Source organism: Octodon degus, unplaced genomic scaffold (genome assembly GCF_000260255.1).
Source record: "Octodon degus isolate 3935 unplaced genomic scaffold, OctDeg1.0 scaffold00188, whole genome shotgun sequence".
NCBI classification, from domain to species: domain Eukaryota; kingdom Metazoa; phylum Chordata; class Mammalia; order Rodentia; family Octodontidae; genus Octodon; species Octodon degus.
The window spans coordinates 4,303,442-4,312,779 of NW_004524764.1; the positions used below are offsets into that span (position 1 = coordinate 4,303,442).

The 9,338-nt window shown below is 38.0% G+C and overlaps 1 pseudogene; it reads left to right on the plus strand.

Annotated features, from left to right (window-relative positions):
* Window positions 1-6,545: 6,545 nt before the first annotated feature.
* On the plus strand, window positions 6,546-6,982 carry LOC101592887 (annotated as a pseudogene).
* Window positions 6,983-9,338: the final 2,356 nt, after the last annotated feature.

Consider the following 9,338-nt stretch of genomic DNA (forward strand, 5'->3'; position numbering starts at 1 on the left):
GGGCCTGAGTTCAACCCCCAGTTCTGCCAAAAATAAATAAATAAATAAATAAATAAATAAATAAATATTCTCATAACATCTTTTTTGGGCTCCATTAATTTTCTAGAGCAGCTCAATGAATGTGTTTAGAATAGATAGGATGCTATAGATGACAAAGATGCCCAGCCACACAGGAACACTGTACAGGACAAAGCATGAGGGTGCTTTCCATGCCACTCCAACCTTCAGGTGCTTCAACATGCTCAGTTACCTACATGCTCTCAATCACAGTCCTTTTGAATTTTTATAGAGGCTTTTTTAGGCATGTATAATTGATTGGATCACTGTCCAGTAGTAATCAACTCATCTTTTTTCCCCTCAGAGGTCAAAGGGTGGAACTGGTGGTTCTAACACTTCCCTCACAGGGCTGTTTTCCCTGACGCATCACCCTCATTCCCATCCTGAGTTATCTAGGAGCTGAAACCATTAGTGACATTACTACAAAAAGAAAGCTACTTATGAAATCACTTAAGAAATTCTAATAATATCGGGAGGAATGTGCAGAAAATGGAGATGCAGACCAGAAAATTAAGTCAACGGATGCACTGATAACTCCAGGAAACTGGGTCATAAAAGCATGAGGATCTGGCTGTTTCAGACAAGACACATAGGCAGTTGTATAGAAATATAGATTTGAGACAAAAGCCTAATGTCCCAAGAGAGCAGGGAACAATAGACGGAGCCTGGGGAGAGTTGCTGTCTGTTGTTTGTAAATTCCCGGAAAGCTGGGATTCCAGGCTGCAGATAACAGCCTCTCCTGCAGGTGCCCTGTCCTTTGATTCCTTGCTTGGGACGTTATTGGCTAGCACTTGTGTGGACCTACAGTTAAGCAAATGGTGGAAGTTAAGAGAGATAGTAGTTTGTATTCCCTGAAGTAATTATGCGCATTCCTTATCCTGCCTTTAGCCCTCAATAAATATGAGATGCTTCTGAGGCTCTGGGCTCACTTGGAGAGAGACTAATCTCAGTGAGACCTCTGAAGCTACATTCATCAGGTCTTCTCGTCATTTCTTTCGACACCCACCCATAACATACAACACAGTTGTATAGAATATAGGCAGAGATTACAGATATTTTTTAGAGCAATAGTGAAAATACACCGTCAAGTGTAAAGGTGAGCAGGTGCCAAGACAGCAGTTGTACCACATTAGGTACTAGATTACATTTATACGATTAAATAAGTTTTAAGGAATGTAATTTCCTTCTCCCAAGGTCATTATTCTTTTACAACAGAAACGACTATCTTGACCAATTTCAGAGGGACAAGAATTTCTATTCACTCCCTGGGTACAACGATTCTGTTTAGTTTGTTTGAGACCCTGATATTTTTCCAAACTCTCATCTGCCATTTAGACTTCGCAAGTGCTCTGGACATTACTAGCATGCTTAGAGGAAGTAACATTCTCTTAGGCTAAAATTTGAAACTATAGACTTCTCTGGACTTTATCTATTGTAGTAATTCAGAAAATTAAAAAGTGGCAAAAGACATCATGTCTTCATTGCTTTACATTTAGTCTACAGTGGAGAGCCTAATAGCCTGCTGACACCTAGCTTTGGGCCTAGCACTCAGGGAAGTTCAGCAGGGAAATTGTATACTTACTTTGGGTTTTAAAAATATTTCCCTGACACAGTGTGGAAAGTGGATGCCAGAAGATATTTGAAGAAGTTGGAAAAGGAATTAAAAATGATCACTTGGTTTATATTGTTAAGTTTCAGATGAAAATCCAAATGAATTTTTAATTTTGTGCAGAATAGGTTGTACTCTGAAGAAGGCACTGTAACTTTTCTCGGAAAGGTAATAAAGGTTAGTCACAGCTTGAAAGAAAACATTCACCAAAATTACTCTCACACAAAAGGGGGAAATTTTCATGAAAAGTGAAAAACCAGATGAAAAAGTCTAAGTGATACAAACTTCCCGCATGTTACAGAAAAGCCTCCCCTTGCTCAACACAGCACATCCTCGTATTATTCAAATAAACTCAAACTCACACACTAAAAGGTTATAACTCAGAATGACCCATGTGGCTTATTTCCTGTTATATTCCATCCCTTGAACACATTTCAACAATGATTCATCTTGTCAGTCTGCCAATAGTTTTTCCTACTGAGAGAGTGGCATGCACTTCACGTACTTGAGCAGGAACACAATTGAGAACTTTGTTCAGATTTCTTGGGTTGGTGGTTCTTGTGCTGCAATATCATAGCAAAATTTTAACTACTTTCCTTACTGCCATTCCAGCTTACTCCATGCCTTCCCCATTTTCACCTCAGGGCTCAAACCTGACAGCCATGAGGAGCTGAGCTAATGATAACGAGCTGATATTGTTGGAGTAATTATAGTTCAATTCATTTAATCCTCACAGCATCCCTGACAGATAAGCAAGGTGTTAATCCACTTTGCAAATAGGAAAATTGGGCCACATGGAAGGTAAGCAACCAAGAGCCAATGCTAGTGTGGTGACCCTGAAGTCTGAACCTTGTTATTAACCATCACACAGTAACTAGAACATGCACTTCTGACCGTTATACTACAAACATTCTGCTATATTTCAAATCATATTTTTCAGTACTATTTAAGACCTTAGTAAACTTTTTTTACTTTTTTTTTTTTTTTTTTTTTTTTTTTTTTTTTTTTTAGGGAAGGGTCTACAGGGTGTTCAGGGTCTCACTACTAGATCGGACTCATAGTGATTCTCCTGTTTACAGCCTCCCAAGAGCTGGGATTACCACCACGCCCTGTCTCAATTGCTGTCTCAGCAAGCCCCAGGGGCAGGGCTGGCACAGCAGGCCTAGAGATCAAACCCCCAGCCCCTGTGCCTGCTTGCAGGCACTTTAATCTGCTGAGCTATTTGGCTCCAGTAAATGTCTTTTTCTAGGAAACATCTTGCCTGCTACAAAAATCAGGACATATCACAGCATACCAGTCTTGGCCAACGTAATCCTAGCACAGAAACCTGACTTAAGGACACTCTGCACAACAGCAGCTCCAGAACTCCTCTCTTCGTTGCTCCTTCACCATGAAGTCAGGCTGACACGTGACTTTTTGTTTCTCCTATTTAATTCTCACATCATAGATAACATTCTTCACCTGCCTGGGCATGACTGACAGGTAGCAGAGAGCAAATAAAGAATCCCTGCTCTTCATTGGATTGAAAGAAATAGGAGGAAACATTCTTTTCCACTCAAGCATCTTACAAAGTCTTGGTTGGCAGCAAGAATCATCTGTACTAAAACCCAAATTTCTCGGCTGCAACTCAAAAATCTGTTTGCCCCCTAGAGGTCGCTTATTCCAAGCCACTGCTTGAACTGGCTTCACTGACTCTTGCTTCTCATACAAGCTTCACATCCGATCTATATTAATATATCACTTTCCTTCCATATTCGTCCTCAGTAATCCAACAAAGTCCATCACCACCTCTGAATTACAGAAAAATAAATCCTACCTGTTTCCCAGTCTCCTCCCTCTTCTTCTTTTCCATTTTAGTCTCCACACTCTACCAAAAAATCTTTGCAAAATGCCTATCTAGTCAGGTTATCTTTGTGTATAAAATCCTGCAGCGACTGTCCATTGTTCTTAGATAAATCAAAGCACTTTCACATTGCTTTCCATGAACTGGCCCTGGCATCTTTCCAAATTTATCTTTAACAATCTTCTTTTGAAGTGGTCCTTCCTTCTCTTTCATTCAACCACTCAAAACTTCTTTGTGTTTCACAATGTTAATGTTTTTCTTTGCTAATTGGTGTTTACACTTCTCCTGTCCCTGCGCCTCTCACTGTCCCTTATCCTTTCCAGACAAAGCCCTCCGTATTTTTGTGCACTTCCATATCACGCTGCCTTTTCCCATTGTTTTCATGGATGGTTGCTTTCTAACTGTTATTGCTTGTGTAGTTTGAATATCTAACTAAACTGTAAATTGCACAGAAACAGGAACTACTTTATTTTGATTACTATTGTATCCCTAGCACCCATTACAGTGTTTGACAAATAATAGGCGTTCGGTAATCATTTATTGGCTGAATGAGCACATTCAGTCTCCAACATGATGAATTAAATAAGTTCTCATGGTTCTACTTGAAAGCTAAACTTCCAAATTAAGTTCTGGAGCGGTTTGTTAACAATTTGAGAATTCACTCCACTTGTCCATTTGTTTGTTTAGACATGGAATGTACTTTTAAGTAATCATCTCATCTTTTCCTCCCTAATGGCTACCTCCAGATTCTTTATACTGGTTACTCAGTCAAGCAAGAATATAGCGTACAACTATTTCCACAGGCAGAAAGTTAGAAATGTTAGGAGAACTTGAAAAAATAACTGGAATAAAAATTTAAATAATATCTACAAAGTGTTGTCAAATTGCTTTGTGTTTATTGAGTGCCTAATGATCACAGAACCTGGCATTTAGTATGTGCCCCATAATATGTATTAATTTTCCTTATGAATGAAGCTACTTTCCACAGTAGTTTTTATCTCAATGTCCTTCACAGAGAGGATGTTGTTAGCAGGGTAGACAGTTCTCTATCTGCATAATCAAGCTTAAGCACTGACTATACGTTTTCAGTTTTTAACAGTTAGGTGGAATAAGTGCTTCATGAAATCCTCCCCAGGGGATTGCAAGCTGTGGATAGAACAATCTTTGAAGCACAGTGAGTCTTAAAGGTTTGGAAGTATATTAAGTCTTAGTCATTTTCCTGGCACTGAGAAATAATACATGCTTAACACCACAATTTAAAAGATTTTTTTCTTTTTTTTCGGCTTATGGCTTTTAGAGGATTCAGTCTGCAATTGGTTGTCTTCAAAGCAGAAATAGCGTGGTAGAGGGGCATAGCAGAGAAAGCTGTTCATGCAGTGAGTGGCCAGGAAGCTGAAAGAGAAGTGAGGAAAGACCGGCCAAATAGCTCAGTGGATTAAAGCACCTGCAAACAGGCACGGGGACCTGGGGTTCAATCCCCCAGACTGCCATGCCGGCTCTGCCCCTGCGGCTGGCTGAGATGGCAATTGAGACTGGACGTGGTGGCCCGTGCCTGTAATCCCAGCTCTTGGGAGGCTGTAAACAGCGGATCACCACGAGTCCCATCTAGTAGTGAGACCCTGAACACCTTATAGACTCTTCCCTAAAATACAAAATAAATAAATTTTAAAAAATTTAAAAAAGAGAGAGAGAGAGAGGTGAGGAGCTAAGGAGGGACATACATCCTTGCAGGTCCTACCCAAGGGACTCACTTCTGATCACACCACTTCTCATCAGCACCTGAAGTTGCTGAACTCCTGGACAGTGAATCCACCGACAAGCAGAGCAGCCACCCCCCCCCCATCCGATCATCCTCCAGACGCAAGAGGTTTGAGGGAAGACATTTCATTTCCTTTTATTTGCATCATTCCATTCATTCTGTGGGGAAGTGAGGTCTGTCATATATACAGTTAGCAGTTAGGGTGGCCATTGCTGGGAGGAGTGGGCAGCACCATTGGGTTACCAAGGACAGAAACAAGTACAGGCACTATTTTGGGGTATTGAACCTTAGACTATCAAAAAATTATCAAGTTGAGATTTCACTTGCTGCTGATCTAAGATACTTAAAGGGGAACGCAGCACCACGTGGCTTTTAGAATAATGCACAAGCACATTCAGTCAGTCTGGAGCTGTTGACGGATTCAGAACCAGAGACATGCCACATAGTAAGTTAAGAGAATTAGCTCATAAACAAATGCTGCCAAGAAAAGACAATACTAAGAAAAGGTCAGGTCAGGTCAGCAAAAGCAATGCACAACACAGTTATGTCCCCAGGGGTTTGTGTTTGGAGTTATAGAAAAAATTGTGAGTAAATATATATGAGATGTTTTAAAAAATAAAGGATTCTTTTATAAAGGACTTTTTCTGGGATAAAGGTCACCAATTAAAAGCTGTGGATTTGTAGCTATGAAGGGAAAAGAGGAACACTTCAAAAGGAAAATATAACTTGAAAAAAGGACTTAACAGAGTGAAGAGGCAACCTGAAGAATGGGACAAAATAGAGCTCTGTATACCTGGTAAGGGGCCAATATCTAAAATATATAAGGAACAGTAACTCAATAGCAAAAGCCGAAATAGCCCAAATCAAATTATAAAAGTCAAATAAACTTATAAAAAAAGAAAAAGGATCATGAACACTTAAGGCAAACAGTGTAGTATACGATGCTAAACATAAATACTATCATAAATACATTCAATGTTCATAAACTACATTGCTTAAAGAAGCTTGGCAAAAACACAAAAACAAATGTAGTCTGTGAAAAGTAACAAATATAAATTTGCAAATTGATGAAAATTACAAGATTGAAAAAGCTAGGTCATGCAAATTCTAACAAAAAAAAAAGCTAGTCACACAAAATTAACTTGGTCAAAAGCACTACTGAAGAGAAAGTTAAAGATAAGACTTACTTCAAAGGGAAGATACATCAACTCTTAATTGTGTATGCAAACAATATGGTATTGAAAATATCATCTATGGGCGTCGGGCTGTAGGAGAAGATGGCGGTCTCCACAGGAGTTAAAGTTCCTCATAATTTTCGCTTGTTGGAGGAACTTAAAGAAGGACAAAAAGGAGTAGGTGATGGTACAGTTAGCTGGGGCCTTGAAGATGATGAAGACATGACACATAGGGGTGGACAGGCATGATCATTGGACCACCAAGGACAAATTATGAAAACAGAATATATAGCCTGAAAGTAGAATGTGGACCTAAATACCCAGAAGATCCTCCATCAGTTAGATTTGCAACAAAAATTAATATGAATGGAATAACTAATTCCAGTGGAATGGTGGATGCACGCAGCATACCAGTGTTAGCAAAATGGCAAAATCCGTATAGTATTAAAGTTGTACTTCAAGAGCTAAGACGTCTAATGATGTCCGAAGAAAATATGACGCTTCCACAACCACCACAAGGACACATATACAACAATTAGTTTTAGTGGATCTCAAACTTGTCTTATATCAACAACCTTCTACTCATATTAATGTCTTGATTAAATATTACAATGCAAAATACCCACACATTAAGTAAAAGAATTCCAGCTGATAAACATGACCTGGACATTTGTCAAAATATATTCAATAAATGTTCACCCATTATGTTTTCAGGTAACAGGAAAAATGCAGCACAATTGTTCTTTCTCTTGTTGAGGCACTGTCATTTAAACGTGATCCTGGAGTACTCCACATAGGTTCAGGTTTACAAGATGAAAGCACAGGAAGAATTGTCAGATGTCAGTGGAAGCGAGTGCTTCTGAAAAGTAAAATCTCAAGAAGGAAAAACAAATGGCATGCTTACCCATCTCACTTAGTGAAAGAGCTGCAGTTTGAAACTGTTCAGAGTAGCAGGTACAATGAATATTGTCACAAATTGTGTTAATCTTTGAAGCAGTGTGGGTGCTGACTACTAGTAGTATCAAAAATATGTTCAGGATTGTTTTGATACCTGTATTTATAAGAAAAAAATGTTAGGGGAGGGTGGATGAATTTCTGTCAAAAGCTGTTCCTGTGTGTTGTAACAGACGTGGTAAATATTTGTTTACAGTCTTTCGTTAAATAAGCCATGCATTTAAGTTTAGGTGAAATCCACAAAAGGAAATAGGTGTATGGATATGTGATTTTGAGATTAGTGTTAAAATGTAAATAAAATGTAGAATGTGTCCTCAGAGACTGGGCCATTTCTATTATATTGATGTCGTATATGTACAGTACCTTGTCAAGGAAGCAAAAACTGAAATTATTGCTTGTAGTTTTTCTTTGATGCACCCCACTTATGATTTATTCATATTTTATAATACAGTACTTGTGAATTGGAAGTTGCAGACTATTAACAAATTATGTGATTTGTTTTTTTCAAGAAGAATGCTAGATATTATATTTGAATTTGATTTCACTAGAAATATTACAAAGATTTTTGAATTGTAGCTATTCTTACAGAATTATAAATTACATATAATTCAAAAAAAGAAAATATCATCTAAGAATAATGCCTTAGTTTTTCCTTTCTAATCCTTATTCCTTTTGTTTTTATGCCTATTACATATGTGTAACTATGCTACCTAATAAAGTGTTTATAAAAATAGTAATAATAACAGACATCATTGTCTTGGTCTTGATCAAAACTAAGAAGTATTCAGAAATATCACTAACAACAGTGAAATTTACTTTGTCTTTACAAATTTCCCTTTTAAAAACTAAAGAAATTGCCCTCTGTTCATAGTCTTAATTTTGTTTCAATCATATCTGGTTTTTGAATTTTAACAAATTCTTTAACTGTACATATTGAGGGAGTCATCTGATGTTTCTCTTTTAATCTGTTAATCTGGTAAATTAGAGCAACTCTGATCGCGACGGCCTTAACGTTCCATTTCCTTTAACGTGGCAAAATTACAGAGAGGCTTCTTCCTGACTGCACCCCCTCACCTCCCTTTTCATAGGGTATTTACTTGACTTTTTTAAAAAACAGTTTGAAATTGTAAACTACTTCTTTGACCTATTGAGATGTAAATCTTCTACAGCACAGGGATATCTTTATTTTAGGATCATGGAGCCATTCTCTTGAAACTTACTCATATAAAAAGATCGGACTTTTCTCTCCCAAGCTGGGAGGGCAGAAGCCTAACTTTTAGAAGGAAAAATCAGCAAACACAGATGACTTGCCCACACTGACCTGCTTCTCCTGCTAATATCTTTCAATGGTTTCTAGTAATATCTTTCAATATTTTCCATTAGCTGAGTTGTTATATTATCTTTTTTAAAAAAACATCTTTTTCTTTTTTTAAATTTTATTTATGTGTGTGTGTGTGTGTATGTGGCCAGCTCAGCCCACCAGGGGGCGGGGCTGGCTGGCATGTGGTGCTGGGGGATTGAACCGTGGTCCCTGTGGTTTGCTAAGCTTGTTCTAAGTAGGTGCTTTAGACCACTGAGCCATCTCAGCAGCCCTGAGTTGTTATATTATTAAGAGTCTTTCAGCCTTTTCCTTTTGGCAGAGTTGGTTTTGATCTCCTTTACATATTAAAATAGCCTCTCCAATTTAATTTGTTTTAATATTTCTTCACAAATTGGAAACAATACTAAAGTATAGATAAAGCATAATGGTAATGTGGTACCCAGCATATAAATATACCATTACAAATTTTAAATATTTTTGTGTTTACAGTATATGTTTGCTGAATAAATTTTAAACATTTTTGATGTAAAGAATAAATCTGGGGCCAGGGAGATGGCTCAGTAGAATAAGCACTTCCCTGGCAAGCACAAGGGCCCATGTTCAATCCTTGGTTCCACAAA